Source organism: Eurosta solidaginis, chromosome 2, assembly GCF_040869045.1.
Source record: "Eurosta solidaginis isolate ZX-2024a chromosome 2, ASM4086904v1, whole genome shotgun sequence".
Taxonomy (NCBI): Eukaryota; Metazoa; Arthropoda; class Insecta; order Diptera; family Tephritidae; genus Eurosta; species Eurosta solidaginis.
This window is the reverse complement of record NC_090320.1, coordinates 77455770-77469448: the sequence shown is the minus strand read 5'-3', so window position 1 is coordinate 77469448 and position 13679 is coordinate 77455770.

Sequence of the window (13679 nt, the reverse complement as noted above, 5' to 3'; positions counted from 1 at the left end):
TGTTGAACACATGTTTGTATTTATAAGTCCTGTAGGGAAAATCTCTAGTACAAAACTGAGGCGTTTCTAGTGAAATCGGAACCACTACTACACTTTTTCCAACTATATTTCGGAAAAGAACCAATGTACATATTTCAGATACAGTAGAATCGCGAAAAAGTTAACCAAAATGTCCCAAGGGTATTTTACTTTTCCGGATTATTAACTTTTCCAAGCGGTTTTCAAATTTGAAAAAAAAAAATACAGTAATAAACATAGTTTGGTTATAACACATTGAATTTATTTAAATGACTTAGTTTTAATCATTACAGAGCATAAACTTAGATTTAATTTATACTGGCTGACTTCAAGTCCACAGAACATACATATTAATTTATTCACATTGTAAATATCGACGTGCCGTACGAAAAGTAACACTTTCAAATTTTTTTACAAGGAATCCTATGAAAAACATTTTGATAGTGTTACTTTTCGTATGGCACGTCAATATGTACTTATTCTTTTGTAAGAGCTGGTTTAAAGAAGCAGTCGAGACTTGTTTTTTTCTTTGGTGTAAAAGCTTATGACAATTTTCACCCGCATGTTAATAAGATCTGATATCTGATTTGCATCATTATTGTTCTCATACCAATTTATCAAGGTATTGATGCATCCAACTGCTTCCGAAAAACTCACTTTCTGTTGTTTCATATCTTGTTCGATATCTGATTCTTCGTTATCATTATCGGACAATTTGCAATATTCGTCATCTTCCGAAAATTTATCGTCGTTCCAATTTTCAATGTCGTCAATGCTGACGTCAACACCACCCACCTTTGACAATAACACAAAAAAATGGGGGAATACCCTCACTTACTTCTATTGCCAAACAAACGGTTGGATTTGAAAAAATTGATCAGCTCAGAAAAGTTAACCTATGACTAACTTTTTAGAACGGGACGTGGGCGCTCAAGCTCGGTCAACTTAGCCGAGCGGTTAACTTTCTAGCGAGTTAACTTTTTCGCGATTCTACTGTACATCAATTGTTTTTCAGAAAATCCCCAATTTTATTTCAGAAGTGGTTAAGTGTATTTCGGAAAACGTCAACTGTACTTCAGATTTTCCAAATCTATTCCAGAAAAACTCAGATGTATTTCAGAAAGTCTCAAAAATTTCATAAAAGTCCATCATATATTTCATTTTATATTATATGAAAAGTTAACCAAGTTAAAAGTATGACAAAAGCAGCGAACTAAATAGAATTTGAAAAAATCTACGTTCCGACTGGCATGCACCAATCATCTAAGAAACGTGGTTGAGTGTTGTAAAGCGCCATCACAACCAGGTGTTGCAGTTCATGTTTTTTCTTTTCTAAATAACCTCTCTACATATACTACGAACGTCTTTAATTGCTCATAGTTCATTCATGTTAGGAAGTGTGATATACGTCTTTACGAATGATTTATATTTACCATGAATATTGAATTGGATTGAGCATTGAGAAGTACCGTCCAAGACCTTAAGGAGTTGTTGATCTATAACTCACCATGACACGGCGGGCGCATACAATGACAAGATACTCTGACAAAACGTTGCAGCTTCCTCTTTTTTGAATGAGCCACGACGTTATAGCACCGTTATCTTAATGGAGGCAAGAGTTCCAGACAGATAGCATCTCCTCAAATGTTAACAAAAATTTTTAACTTTTTCACAGCACGACTCATAGTCAAAAATTAATGTTTACTTGAATTTACTGAGATTTGAGTTTTCTACACTAATGTTTCTTCCGTAAAATACTTGTTTGTCTTCTGAAAAATATTTGAGATTTTCGGAAATACATTTCAGCTTTTCTGAAATACATTTGGCTTTTTCTGAAATTCTTTTTCCATCTTCTGAAATACGTTTGCGGTTTTCTCAAATATATTTGATGTTTTCTGGAATACGTTTGCATAATCTCAAATGCCGTTGGATTTTTCTGTAAAATAATTGGAATATCTGAAATACATTTGCTCTTTTCTGATACTAATTGGAGCTTTTCTAAAATACAATTGGCTTTTCCTGAAAAACAGCTGGAAAAGGTGTAGTTCGCCCTCTATCACTCAACTGGCGAATTTAACATGGCGATGTCCTAGGTGGTGGATATTGTCTCCGTCTCCTTTCCTATAATTCCGAGCTAGATACATATTTCAACTAGATACATGTTATAGTTCCGAGCTAGTGCAAACATTTACAGTTTGGATCTAGTTCTCTTATTGGTGCTATTTCGTTGGGTCCCGAACCCGACAGAAACTCTACTGTTGCTTCTAGTACGATTTTATCTCCTTTTTCGATATTTTATAACATACATAAGTATTAAATATAAAATAGGCAAACCCACACTGTCAGTTTAGGAACTAGAGAAAATATAATTACAATCACACTAGTACCTATTTATGCTGCAGGTCTAATTCTGAACCAGGAAATTGTATCACTAGTTACTGACTTCCCTTCGGGGAGTTTAAATAAGTACCGTTATGGTATTTTCATTTTACGTGTTGCTATTTCGTACTCGAAGCGACAGTCGCAGTTATTACATAAATAGTGAATATGAGTTGAAAAAAAAAATCCCAGGTTCAAGTCATGAGAAGGTAAAAACACATTTTTCTCTATTCACTATTACTTGCATGGATGAGCTAAAAAGATAGCTGTTTAAGCACCCAGCTATTGTTGCTATCATAATTTGGCTGGGGACGCATAAGCACAACATTAAGCCAAGTGCCACAGTCAGTGTATTATCAACACGCATCCGTTTCGTCAATTATCACTACCTCCTCTTAGTTTTCCCTCTTTTCATACCTTGAAGATTGGGAATTTTTCAATCACCCAACACGGCATCTTTCATTCTCGCCCGCATTCGAATGTTCCTTTTACCTCATTATCATACAAATTATTCAGTAGACGCATTAACACATTTTACAAAAGCAAAATAACACCTGCAATAAACCTCCATCGTCATAGGCTAGTCAATTTCAGTGATGTGAGCTTTAACACCATATTCATCCTTGAAGGCATAAGGCAATTTGAATACGCTATAAGGTAGAATTAAATACGCTTCATTTTAATTAATTCAAATTTTGCAATAAATTCCTGCATTTTCGCTTAATTTAACTTAGTTGCGGGAAAAATGTTAAGTAAGCACTTTTTCTTATTAATCATGAATGTCTTTAAGTATATAATTCTTTTTAACAATACTTTTTTGCTCGGATCATTTTAATCCATTTACGAAACCCAAGCGCTTAGTTGATGGTCTTTTGTGAGCTTAACTACACATGATTATTTGAACAAAGATCTATCAACTCATCCCCTTTTAATAAGTAGTGACTTGAAAGTCTAATTTTTCTGCGCTTATGACTACTTATCATTTGAAGTTGTTACACTAAGGATAAATATCTATTTGAACCCCACGTTAGTCCTCTTGGAAAATGATAGAAGCTTTCTAGAACCTATGCCACTTCCTGCTTCTAGACCTGACAGCTGTATCATTCCTTATAGATGGAGTCTTAGCCTGGCAAGGGTAGGGCATGAGCAGAAAACGTGCCCGATCGTTCCCTCCTCCAACCCGCACTTCCTACATCTGATATCACTGAGTAAGCCTAATTTAAAGGCACGTAACGCCAAAAGGCAGTGTTCAGTTAGAACATTCGGAGATTACTTCGGGTATATTCGGTCTGGATCTGACTGGTGTTTTAGTTGCTCCAAAAAAACGAACTCTGGAAAGTTTAGTTATGGAAAAATATTATTGTTGGACGATATTCCCCCTGGGCGGATGGATGTTGGGAACTGTATTTTAGCATATGGTGCTTTACAGTTTACTCCAAGTTGTTCCCTTAGACCACAAAGTGACTATAACGTAGTGGGTTTCGATATGGCGTACAAAAATCTATAAATTCGTAAGAATAAGTAGCGGAAGATTAGAGTTCCATAGTTATCTGACGTTTTGTGAGTTGATGCCATCATTTAGCTTTCCACCATTTTCGAAGTCACCCTAAGCCTTACTTCTACAGAACCTGGAGGTCGCTAACTGCTGTTACCGAACAATGTCATAATATGCTGGATCTTCGAAGAAAATCAAGTGCTTTTCGGTAGAGCATGCTAGAAAGGAAGTGAAACTGATCCGATCTCTCTTGTGTCTTGTAGTAAGCCGAAAGGACGCAGGGAGAGTATTGAGGTTACTGCCCAAATTTTGAAAAAAACGAGGTAAGGTAATCGCAGGCCATCTTTAACTGCCCATCTTTTCGCCCTGTCGAAAGTTTAAATTTCAATCTGGAGGCTCGTCCGATCAAGTTTTGGAAAAGAGTTGATGCATGCTCTTTATCAACTTTTCACTTGGGTGCTTGAACAGCTCGGATGGTAGTCACTCGTTACCCGGCGTCTTTTTATTCTTTAGCTGGGATATTGCTTCTTTATAGATAGGTGGCGGAACGTATATTCCTTCTTCAGCGATCGGAGTATCGGGCTCGTCTCTTACTTACCTACGTAATTAGCGGTAAGCCGTTTAATGGGTTATGGCCGTCAAAAAAGGCGCGCCAGTTGATTCTTCGCTCTACTAACTGGCGCCAATTGGTAAGAGGAATTTGAATCGTTTTCCACCTGGCCATTTTAGCGGAGTGTGGCACACACTCTCTCCTCTGCTTCCGTAGGCGAGTTCCCATAAAAATACTTTCTTAACCGGAGCTTCATCTTTTATTAGCTTAACATGCCCTAGCCAACGAAGTCGATGTCATGGTCCATGCTTCTGCACCATATAAGTGACTTTTGGAGCATAATTTTCGTTTGCCGAGAGGACTTTACTTTTCAATTGCCGGGTTCACCTTTCGGTCGCAATATAGCAATGAGCAGAAATGCTCCCTTAGAAACGGCTATGTACTAGAGTATATACTCCCTTTTACTGCAAATCAACCCGAAATGGGAAATTTCTAAACAAAATGATTTCAAATTAAAAATGTCTCCGCAAACATCTTATTTCCAATTACATTCATTGCAAAGTCTTTTAATATAACAAAATAGAAATTGTTAAACATGATTTTGTTTTTCGCATGATTTAAGGATGTCATCGAGAGCGATAACATTAAACTACACATTGTCAAGAGCCCCTTGAGGCCTTTAACAGCACTACCACATCCGGTCACCCGTGTAGCGAACGCATCATCACAACACTTTAGCGAACGGAAGCTCGGTAATTGGCACGCAAAGCGTGAAAGTCTCCGCCGAGTTGTTCGTTGATGCGATCCGGTGTGGCGACCAGCAGAAGGGTCTTTGGAAATTGCTTTAATATCACGGAAATTGCTGAGTGCATAAATTGACACGAACGCCCCGGGGCACAATTTACCGCAATTCATATTCACATTCATACGAGGCAAGTGTCGGAGTGTATGTGGGTTATTCTTGAGCGGTGGCAGTAGTGGCAAGTTGCCAACGGGAAAAGCAAGCAAAAGTGAAAGTCGATTTGCATCGGTCGCATGCATACCACTATCCTGGCATTCTTTTACTGCGCACATGTCCTTATCCTTGAAGCTCATGCATGGATGGTAGCAATAAAGCTGTCACCTTTGCAATGGAACAAAAATGTTGTAGTCGTATTTTGCGCGGCTGCTTCTGCTCAATGGAATAATGTGTAATGTACCGTTTATAAAATACATAACACTTAAGCTCGTATTTAGGGCGGAATCGCGACGTAGGCAAGTAAGGGATGAAACTGAAGTGTTCAATTCATTAGAAATTTGAGAAAAGATCAAAATGAATTTTCTTCTGCTGCATCTAGCTATGTATGTATGTACATTCTTAATATATTGTTACGAATATTAGCAAAACTAAGGAGTGCTGCCAGATCTAAGCGATGCTAAGCAGTGACGTGAATAATTCAATCATCATGTATCTACATAAACGAAACAATAACTGCGTCTACATATATGTACCATGTACGTATACGAGCAGCGGAGAGTCAATGCACTAACACATGCATATATCTGAGATACTCCTATAAGTATGCAATGAGAAAAACTATAAAATTGTGCAATTGTAGTTACAGCTGAGAAGTTTGAGAGCTACTGGACTAGTAGATTCTGGAAACGTCTAGAAGATGCGAACGAGGAAACCAAAGAGTATAAAAGGCGACAGATGTAGAGGCGCTGGAATTCAGTTTGATTTGAGTTGTCAAGCAGTTTCGACTAAGACGCTATCTAGCGAGCAAGAGCAGTATTATTTTGAATAGTACAGTTTCATTTGAGCTATCAATCAGTTTGGTTATTAAGCAAGCTATTCGTTGCACAGTTTGAGTGTTATTGTGAAGTACTTTAATAAAGGCCATTTTGCATTATTACAAATTGGAGTTATTTATTCAACAGTTTAGTCATTCGAACTTAGCAGAGGATTGCAAATAAGAGGATTTGCAAGTAAATTCGTTACAATATGTACAAATTATTTGTAACTTAAGAATATGCTGAGCTCTAAACAAAACTCTGGAAGCTAGCACAGTCTTCCCACCACAGTGTAATTTCAGTAAATTAACTGCACTTTTGGGGAGGAAATACAAAAGAAGCTTTGCCGATTTTTGCAAATTATTTCATTTACAGCAGTTTTGAGCTTGTTCAAACGAATACTTTTTCTTTAACTTGCTTATTCTTTCAGCAACTCCTGAGACCTCTTTCTAGAACATGTTTTTTCTGGGTTTTGGGGAGCGTTGCCGGCATAATTTAGTTAAGGAGAGAACACTTCTAAAGTGTGAAGGAGATAAACCTACCATGGAACATACTTTCTACTACTTACTTATGACGAAACGAGAACGAGAACTCCTCGCGCTTAAAAAGAACAATGCGCATATATTACAAATGTTCTTGTGGCTTAAATATGGATGTACACGTTCGTCCGACCAAGTTTTCTTTAGGGGTTGGTGCATGCTCTTTACCAACTCTTCATTTCCATGTCCGAACAGATCGGCGGGTAATCCATTGTTAGCCGGAGCGAAAGTAGTATTCTCAATGTCGCATACAAAGTTCTATTGAACTTAGTCAGTGGGGCTTCAGCCGTGGCGAGCTCACTTCTGATCAAATTCTGGGAGTAGCGCATGTAAAGAGGATCGACACTCAACATCTCTTATCCTTAAATGTACATCCATTTTAGGATTGGTTATGATCTCTACGATTCATAAGAAAAGTGTTGGTTTATTTTGAAACGAGCATGGACAGTGAAAATAATGCCAGGCTGTGGAGCAACACTCCAACCAACAAGTGATACCTTTCGGCTTAGTAGGCAATTGAATCCTCTGGTGGCTAAGAGTCATAGACGTTGCCAAAATCAGATAAGATGGCGCTTGGAGTACTTGACGGAAAAACATTTCGACAGATTTATATCTTCGCTTTAGGAAATAGGTGATTCGTGAGAGTTTTCGACGTCAGTTCAGCCATTTTTACTAGACTTCCAGCAACCTGTACTAAGTTGCGTCTTTCAGTAGCTTTGCTCGAACTCCATCGCCAACATGCTTAAAATTAATTGAAAAGGAGTCAAGTTATTTATGTGCTATGGGGGGGAAGAAATTCGTGCAATTTAATGCATAATTTTACGTGAGTACCTGTCATTTACGGCCTAATCTCATGGTGCTCAAAAACACTCCGGCTTTAAATTTACGTCAATCACAAACCCAACGAAAACTACATGATATGTCAAATACTTCACACTCGTTGGTACCAATATCGCTTTACCCTTGGTGAAACAACAACCAAGGGAAGCTTTATTGTTATTGGTAACTTATAGATAAAGTATTACCAAGAGAGAACTTTATTGTAAACTTCTTTAAATGTGAACTCTACCAGCATTTGATGGGAAACAACAGCCGCCGCGAAACTCCCCTGTTACGGTCTGTCTCCATAAGAGAGGCCTATCTAAGTCTACTAATTCAATATGTACAGATCACAAATTGACTTCCAGTTTCCCCGCACCAGTTTTTATAGAACATAGTGGGTCCCACAGGAGCTTAAAACTTTTGAGTAACGTATCTTGGGACGCCTTTTACGCCCGGTAGGCCTGCCGCTAATATATTCTAGAAAGAAAATAAGTGATCGGCTGAAGTAGACAAGTATTCTTTCAAGTTGCGGAAGGAAGACCTCATAAGACCTGGAATATGCGCCAAGACAAGGCTTACACCTCTAAATCTGTAAGGCACACCGAATGAGAAGCTCGTAAAAACTAGGAACCATATACTCTAAAGCTGCAAAATAGAAAAACGAGGGGAATGGTGGTTGTATATCAACAATTGATGAAGAGCTTGTTAGGTTAAAGACATATTAAAAGGTTTACTCGAAGGTTAAAAACGAAGGTAACGCTGGAACTCCGATTGAGCACGAGAAAATAAACCAAGCGCCACAAAAGTCACTGATTCGAGCAGTAATAAATAGTAGCAAACTCTATGGCTAGTGGTCTACCTAATGGTGGAGTTCCGTTGAAAGGGAGCTGATAAACCGCGAACAAATAAACCGCTACGCATCTTCGATTCTGCTGGAATAAAAAATTGAGTTAAGGTAATGACCCGCAACCAGGGCCATAGAGAGACCCCAGCGGGTCGGGGGATCAGAATATACCCGCGGTAGGTATGCCTGTCGTAAGAGGCGACTAAAATACCAGATTCAAGGGGCTGTGTAGCGCAACCCTTCTCGTTGCCAGCGCAATATATAGCTTCTCCAAACCCAATTGTCAACCTCACCTATCCACGGCGAATCCTGTTTCACTAACAGACGAGGCTCTGGCGACCCCAAGCTCCTCATGGAACTTGGGGTGGGGAGAGAGGGAATGGCCTGAAGGTATAATTTGGCCACATAAATCGTTCCCGAGATGGTCGGGCTAGCACCTTAATGGTGCTATGGTACCGAAGCGTACCGGATCTGTATCCGGCAAAGGACCATCACATCGATAACACTCCCCAAAGCCTTCGGGAAGCAACCTTATCGCTACAACAACAACAACAACAACAACAACAGGGCCATAGAGAGAAAATCCGGGCTCGGGACTAAACAATTTACGGGCCCCCTATAAAAAATCCACTAATACATTTGATTAATTTGAATTAATGACGTCTCATTCATTAATCATTATTGATGGATTACATAAAAAAAAATTTTGCCACATCAACTAAATGATTTTTGGACTAAGAGCTGAAACTAAAATTAACACAGTATATTTACTATTTATACTGTCTTATTGTAACGTAGAAATAAAATTCTCTGGTAAAGCCACGTATTGTTTTAAATAATCTTTTTAGTTATTTGGTAACATTATAGTACATTTCTGATAAATATAATGATGACTATAAATTTTAATTATTCATTTTAGAAGGTTCGGATATGAAAGAGTGGCTTTTCTTGCTTTTTTCGTTGCAAAATTTTTTATAATAATATCAAAATTTAACTGTCTTATCAAAACGGATTCAACACAAAGCGTGGCAAGTCCTAAAACTCGCTCTTTAGATGAACACGATCTATGAAAGTTTTTGATTCTTGCAAGGACGCTGTTATTCTTGACTTACGGAGATTCGGTGAAATTGATCGGTTTACGGTTAATTAGACCGAGTTCTTTGTCTAGCGAACAAATTAGTTTAGTAATTTCAACAGAACAGAAAATGTCGCCCTTAAGTTAACAAAATTCTGTAAAATTGACAGATTCCTAATCAATCTAACACTCACTGCGCTCTGTACTTTGTACTTATACGATGGTGCCACTTGTTAAAAAAACACCAAGATAAGAAAACCACCAAATCGAAAAAACACACAAAATGGGGAAAAAACAAAAAAATAGTTTTTCAGTTATCAATACAAAACGAAAAACCCTTTTTTGAATTTACTGTGCAAAAAATTATGAGATACCGGGACACCTATTTATCGGGTACAATTTTGCAACTTCTCTAAGCGAAATGCAAAATTGCGCCCTCTAGTTGCAAAGGTTTTGTTTGAATAGGATTTTTCCAAAGTTAGTAACATTTTGTTTAAGTTTTAACGAATTTTCACTCATGCGAACGTATCTAATAAGATAATAAAAAACATCCTTTTTTAATGTTGATGTTTCCGAAAACATAAACGTTTGAGTTGTTTTGGAATCATTTCAACTTAAAGTGTTACGAAAAATAAACTTGCCGACTTACATGTAAAGTTACTCTAGTGGTGAATTACCTTCCTGCGATTTGATTCTTTACTTTTCTATAACTTACAAGTTCTCTATTTAAAATGTTATGTCAAACATTTATACTAAAAGTTTTGTTCGAAACAATCAAGTGTGGCAACTACATGCGAGAGAAGAAATTGAGAATGAGCTGAGCTGCAACTGAAACTATTGAGAAACAGTTATGTGACTGCTATTTTCATTTCTATTTGCAAAGCGAAGTTCAAAACTATAAAGTAAATAGATTATAAAATATAAAATTTGGTGAAATATGTATATATAGTGTATAATGTTTAATGTGTGCCAGCAAATTTGATGTGCGCCCAATTGAAGTTCGGTTAGTAAGTGCCACCGTGGTGTGATGGTAGCGTGCTCCGCCTACCACACCGAATGCCCTGGGTTCACGCCCGGGGAAAAGCAACATAAAAATTTTAGAAACAAGGTTTTTCAATTAGAGACAATTTTTCTAAGCGGAGTCGCCCCTCGGCAGTGTTTGGCAAGCCCTCCGAGTGTATTTCTGCCATGAAAAGCTCTCAGTAAAAACTCATCTGCCTCGCAGATGCCGTTCGGAGTCGGCATAAAATAAGTAGGTCCCGTCCCGCCAATTTGTAGGAATAATTAAAAAGGAGCACGACGCAAATCGACCTTAGATCTCTTCAGAGGTTATCGCGCCTTACATTTATTTTTGTTTTTTTGTCGCAACAACTTTTTTTGTTCATTTGACTACTAAAACGGTCAATTACGAATCAACGATTTGTGCGCAGTTGATTCAACATCTTTTTGCGTTGGATTGACAGAAATTTCGGTTGAATTGACCCGTATTTCGGTTGATTTTACTAGTCTTTTTCTTTCAGTGTGGGGAAAATTGTATACAGATTTCGAACATAGACGGCATTCAGCAATTCCAATAGTGACAGACCTTTATCAAAATTTACTTCGTGTTTGAAGTGAATTATTTCGCATTCTAAGCTTTGAGAAATGTCCGACTTGTATTTTTCGACAAATTTTGCTGCGCTCGCTCAATGTCTTCAAATTGCCACAAAAAGGAAAACGTCTCGCTCCATTTTCGCAAAGCTGCAAATCGTTCAGTAATGCCAGTGATTACCGAATCAATGATCACCAGGATTGTATTGTTTTTAAAATCAGACTCTGAATCATCCGTAATCATCTCATTTAAATTATCTTCAGAACGTCTTTTGGGTTTTCTCTTTCGAATGTCCGGAAAATTTGGCGAGATGTTCAATTGAATAGCAACTGCTTTGCATTCGTTTAAAATTGTTTCCCATTGGTTCTGATCAACTTCAAATCATTTAATAAGGCATCTAGAAGTCGAACCTCAAAATCTATGGTGGCGTATCTAACTTGGAGGAGCATTCGAACTTGCTGATGTACTTGAGAATGACGGTAACATCTCCGTATGCTTGCGCAGTCAAATTTGGCTTTTGCTGAAAGACTATGAAGAGAGCTCGGTACAATTTTATTTTTTTTTGAGGATGTCCCATTTATGTACAACTCCGAAGAAAGTAATTGCAGCCGTACAACATTCTGCAGCATCAACACCACATAAATTGACACCGTGGGTTGCACAAGGTGAGTAATAAGCATTCGAGTTTTTGTCGAGAATGTGACGTAGTGCTCCGTTGTAAGCTCCTTTCATATTGGCGCCGTTATCGTACCCTTGGCACGACAATCTTCAATCAAGTATGGCAAATTAGATCAGCGATTTTCTGACCAGTTTTTTCGTCACAATTCTGGAAAGCCAAAAACCGTTCTTGAATTGTAAAATTTGTTCCTTTCGAATTGAAATGGAGTTAGCGCAAAATGAACGTAGTCAACGTGACTAGCATCAGGCATAGCATCAACGATAATAGCAAAATACTTGGCTTTCTTGCCTTGATCTAATATAGTTTCCCTCACGTGCTTAACACAAATTTCTATACTCTTGTTCTGAATGTCTGGTGAAAGATAGTGAACTTGTAAACGTTTGTAATGCTGTTGTGAAAACCTAACTTTCTCAAAATGATCTCTAAGTATCGGATCATAATGGCTTATGAGATCTTAGATGCCCAAAAAATGTTCATTGTTTCGTTTACCAAGATATATACTTTCGAAAGCTAGGCCTCTTTCACCCAAAAATAAAATAGAGTCCGAAATTCTATATAAAATTTCTTTCCACTTTTGAGTTTCAGTGGTTAGCTGTTCATTGATAAGTGTATCAATTGTAGCCTCCTTTTGAATTAGATTTTGTAAAGATCGCCATTGAATATAACATTTAATGTGATCTTGAGTATTTTCGTGTGATGGCAGTTTATCGTATAGCTGGAATTTCGAATATCCGCCAGGACAACAAATTTTAGGTCGATTTAAAGTATTGGTGCTTAACAGACGACATGGTAGGCAATAAAAAGCATTGCTACTGGCACTCCACACTAACCAGGCACGCTCCACTTTCTCTCCCTTTGGCAAGATTCTGTTGAACAACGAGTTAGGAAATGCCTCGTCATGACGATCACTTGGAAAAATAACAGGACACTTTTGATGACGACGAATTATTTTGTTGACTTCTTCAGATCGTAAAAACTCATTATTCACGGTACCGATGTCGAAGTCGTTTAAATAATCTCTACTTTGATACAGAGTTGGTGGTATTGTTGGAAGACTTTTTGAAGATGAACCTTCATTAGTGTCACCACGAAAACTTTACGATTTCGGATTCATTAGACATACATTTTTGTTTGATGCTTTTATTTTCTCGGCTTAAAATTTGCACATGGAACAACTAAATACTCTCCTGAATTAAAAACAATTAAAGGTGTTTAAGTTCGGGTGTAACCGAACATTATATACTCAGCGTGAGCTTCAATTGCACATTTCATTTAAGATAAATTACTTTTCTACATAACACGTGGCACCACCCCTTTAAAAGAAAACTGTCTCCCCATTTCCTCTTACAATAAAACTTGATAAGTGAAATATCATTGATTCAAAACTATTTTTTGCTAAGTTATAGCTTATTATTCTAGTCTACGAACCTTTTAAACTTCTTTTATATCTATGTTGCCGTGGTCTTTAACCGATTCCGTCCATTTTTACTAGAAATATTTTCTGCTATAGGGAAAATCTATGTCCCCTATTTTATTACGATCCGTTAATTTTTCTTCGAGTTATGGCTCCCGAAGCATAGAAAATTGCTCAGTCATAAAAGGGGCGGTGCCACGCCCATATTTTAAAATTTGAAGTATTTACTATTTACTGTTATAAATGCAATTGGGAAAAGAAATACCATTGTTATAAAGCTCTTTCTTGCAGAGATATAGCTTATTTTATTCGTTAATAGATTTAACGATTTTTGATTTATGATTAATTATACTTGTAAAATTGACTTTAACACAAATGGGCCCATTTAAAAAAAAATTTTATATTTTTATCAAGAGCCTCAATATCAGTCCGCACGTCAAATTTCAACATTCTAGGTGTATTTTTACTAAATAATCAGGTTTTTTGTGTTTTCCAAAATG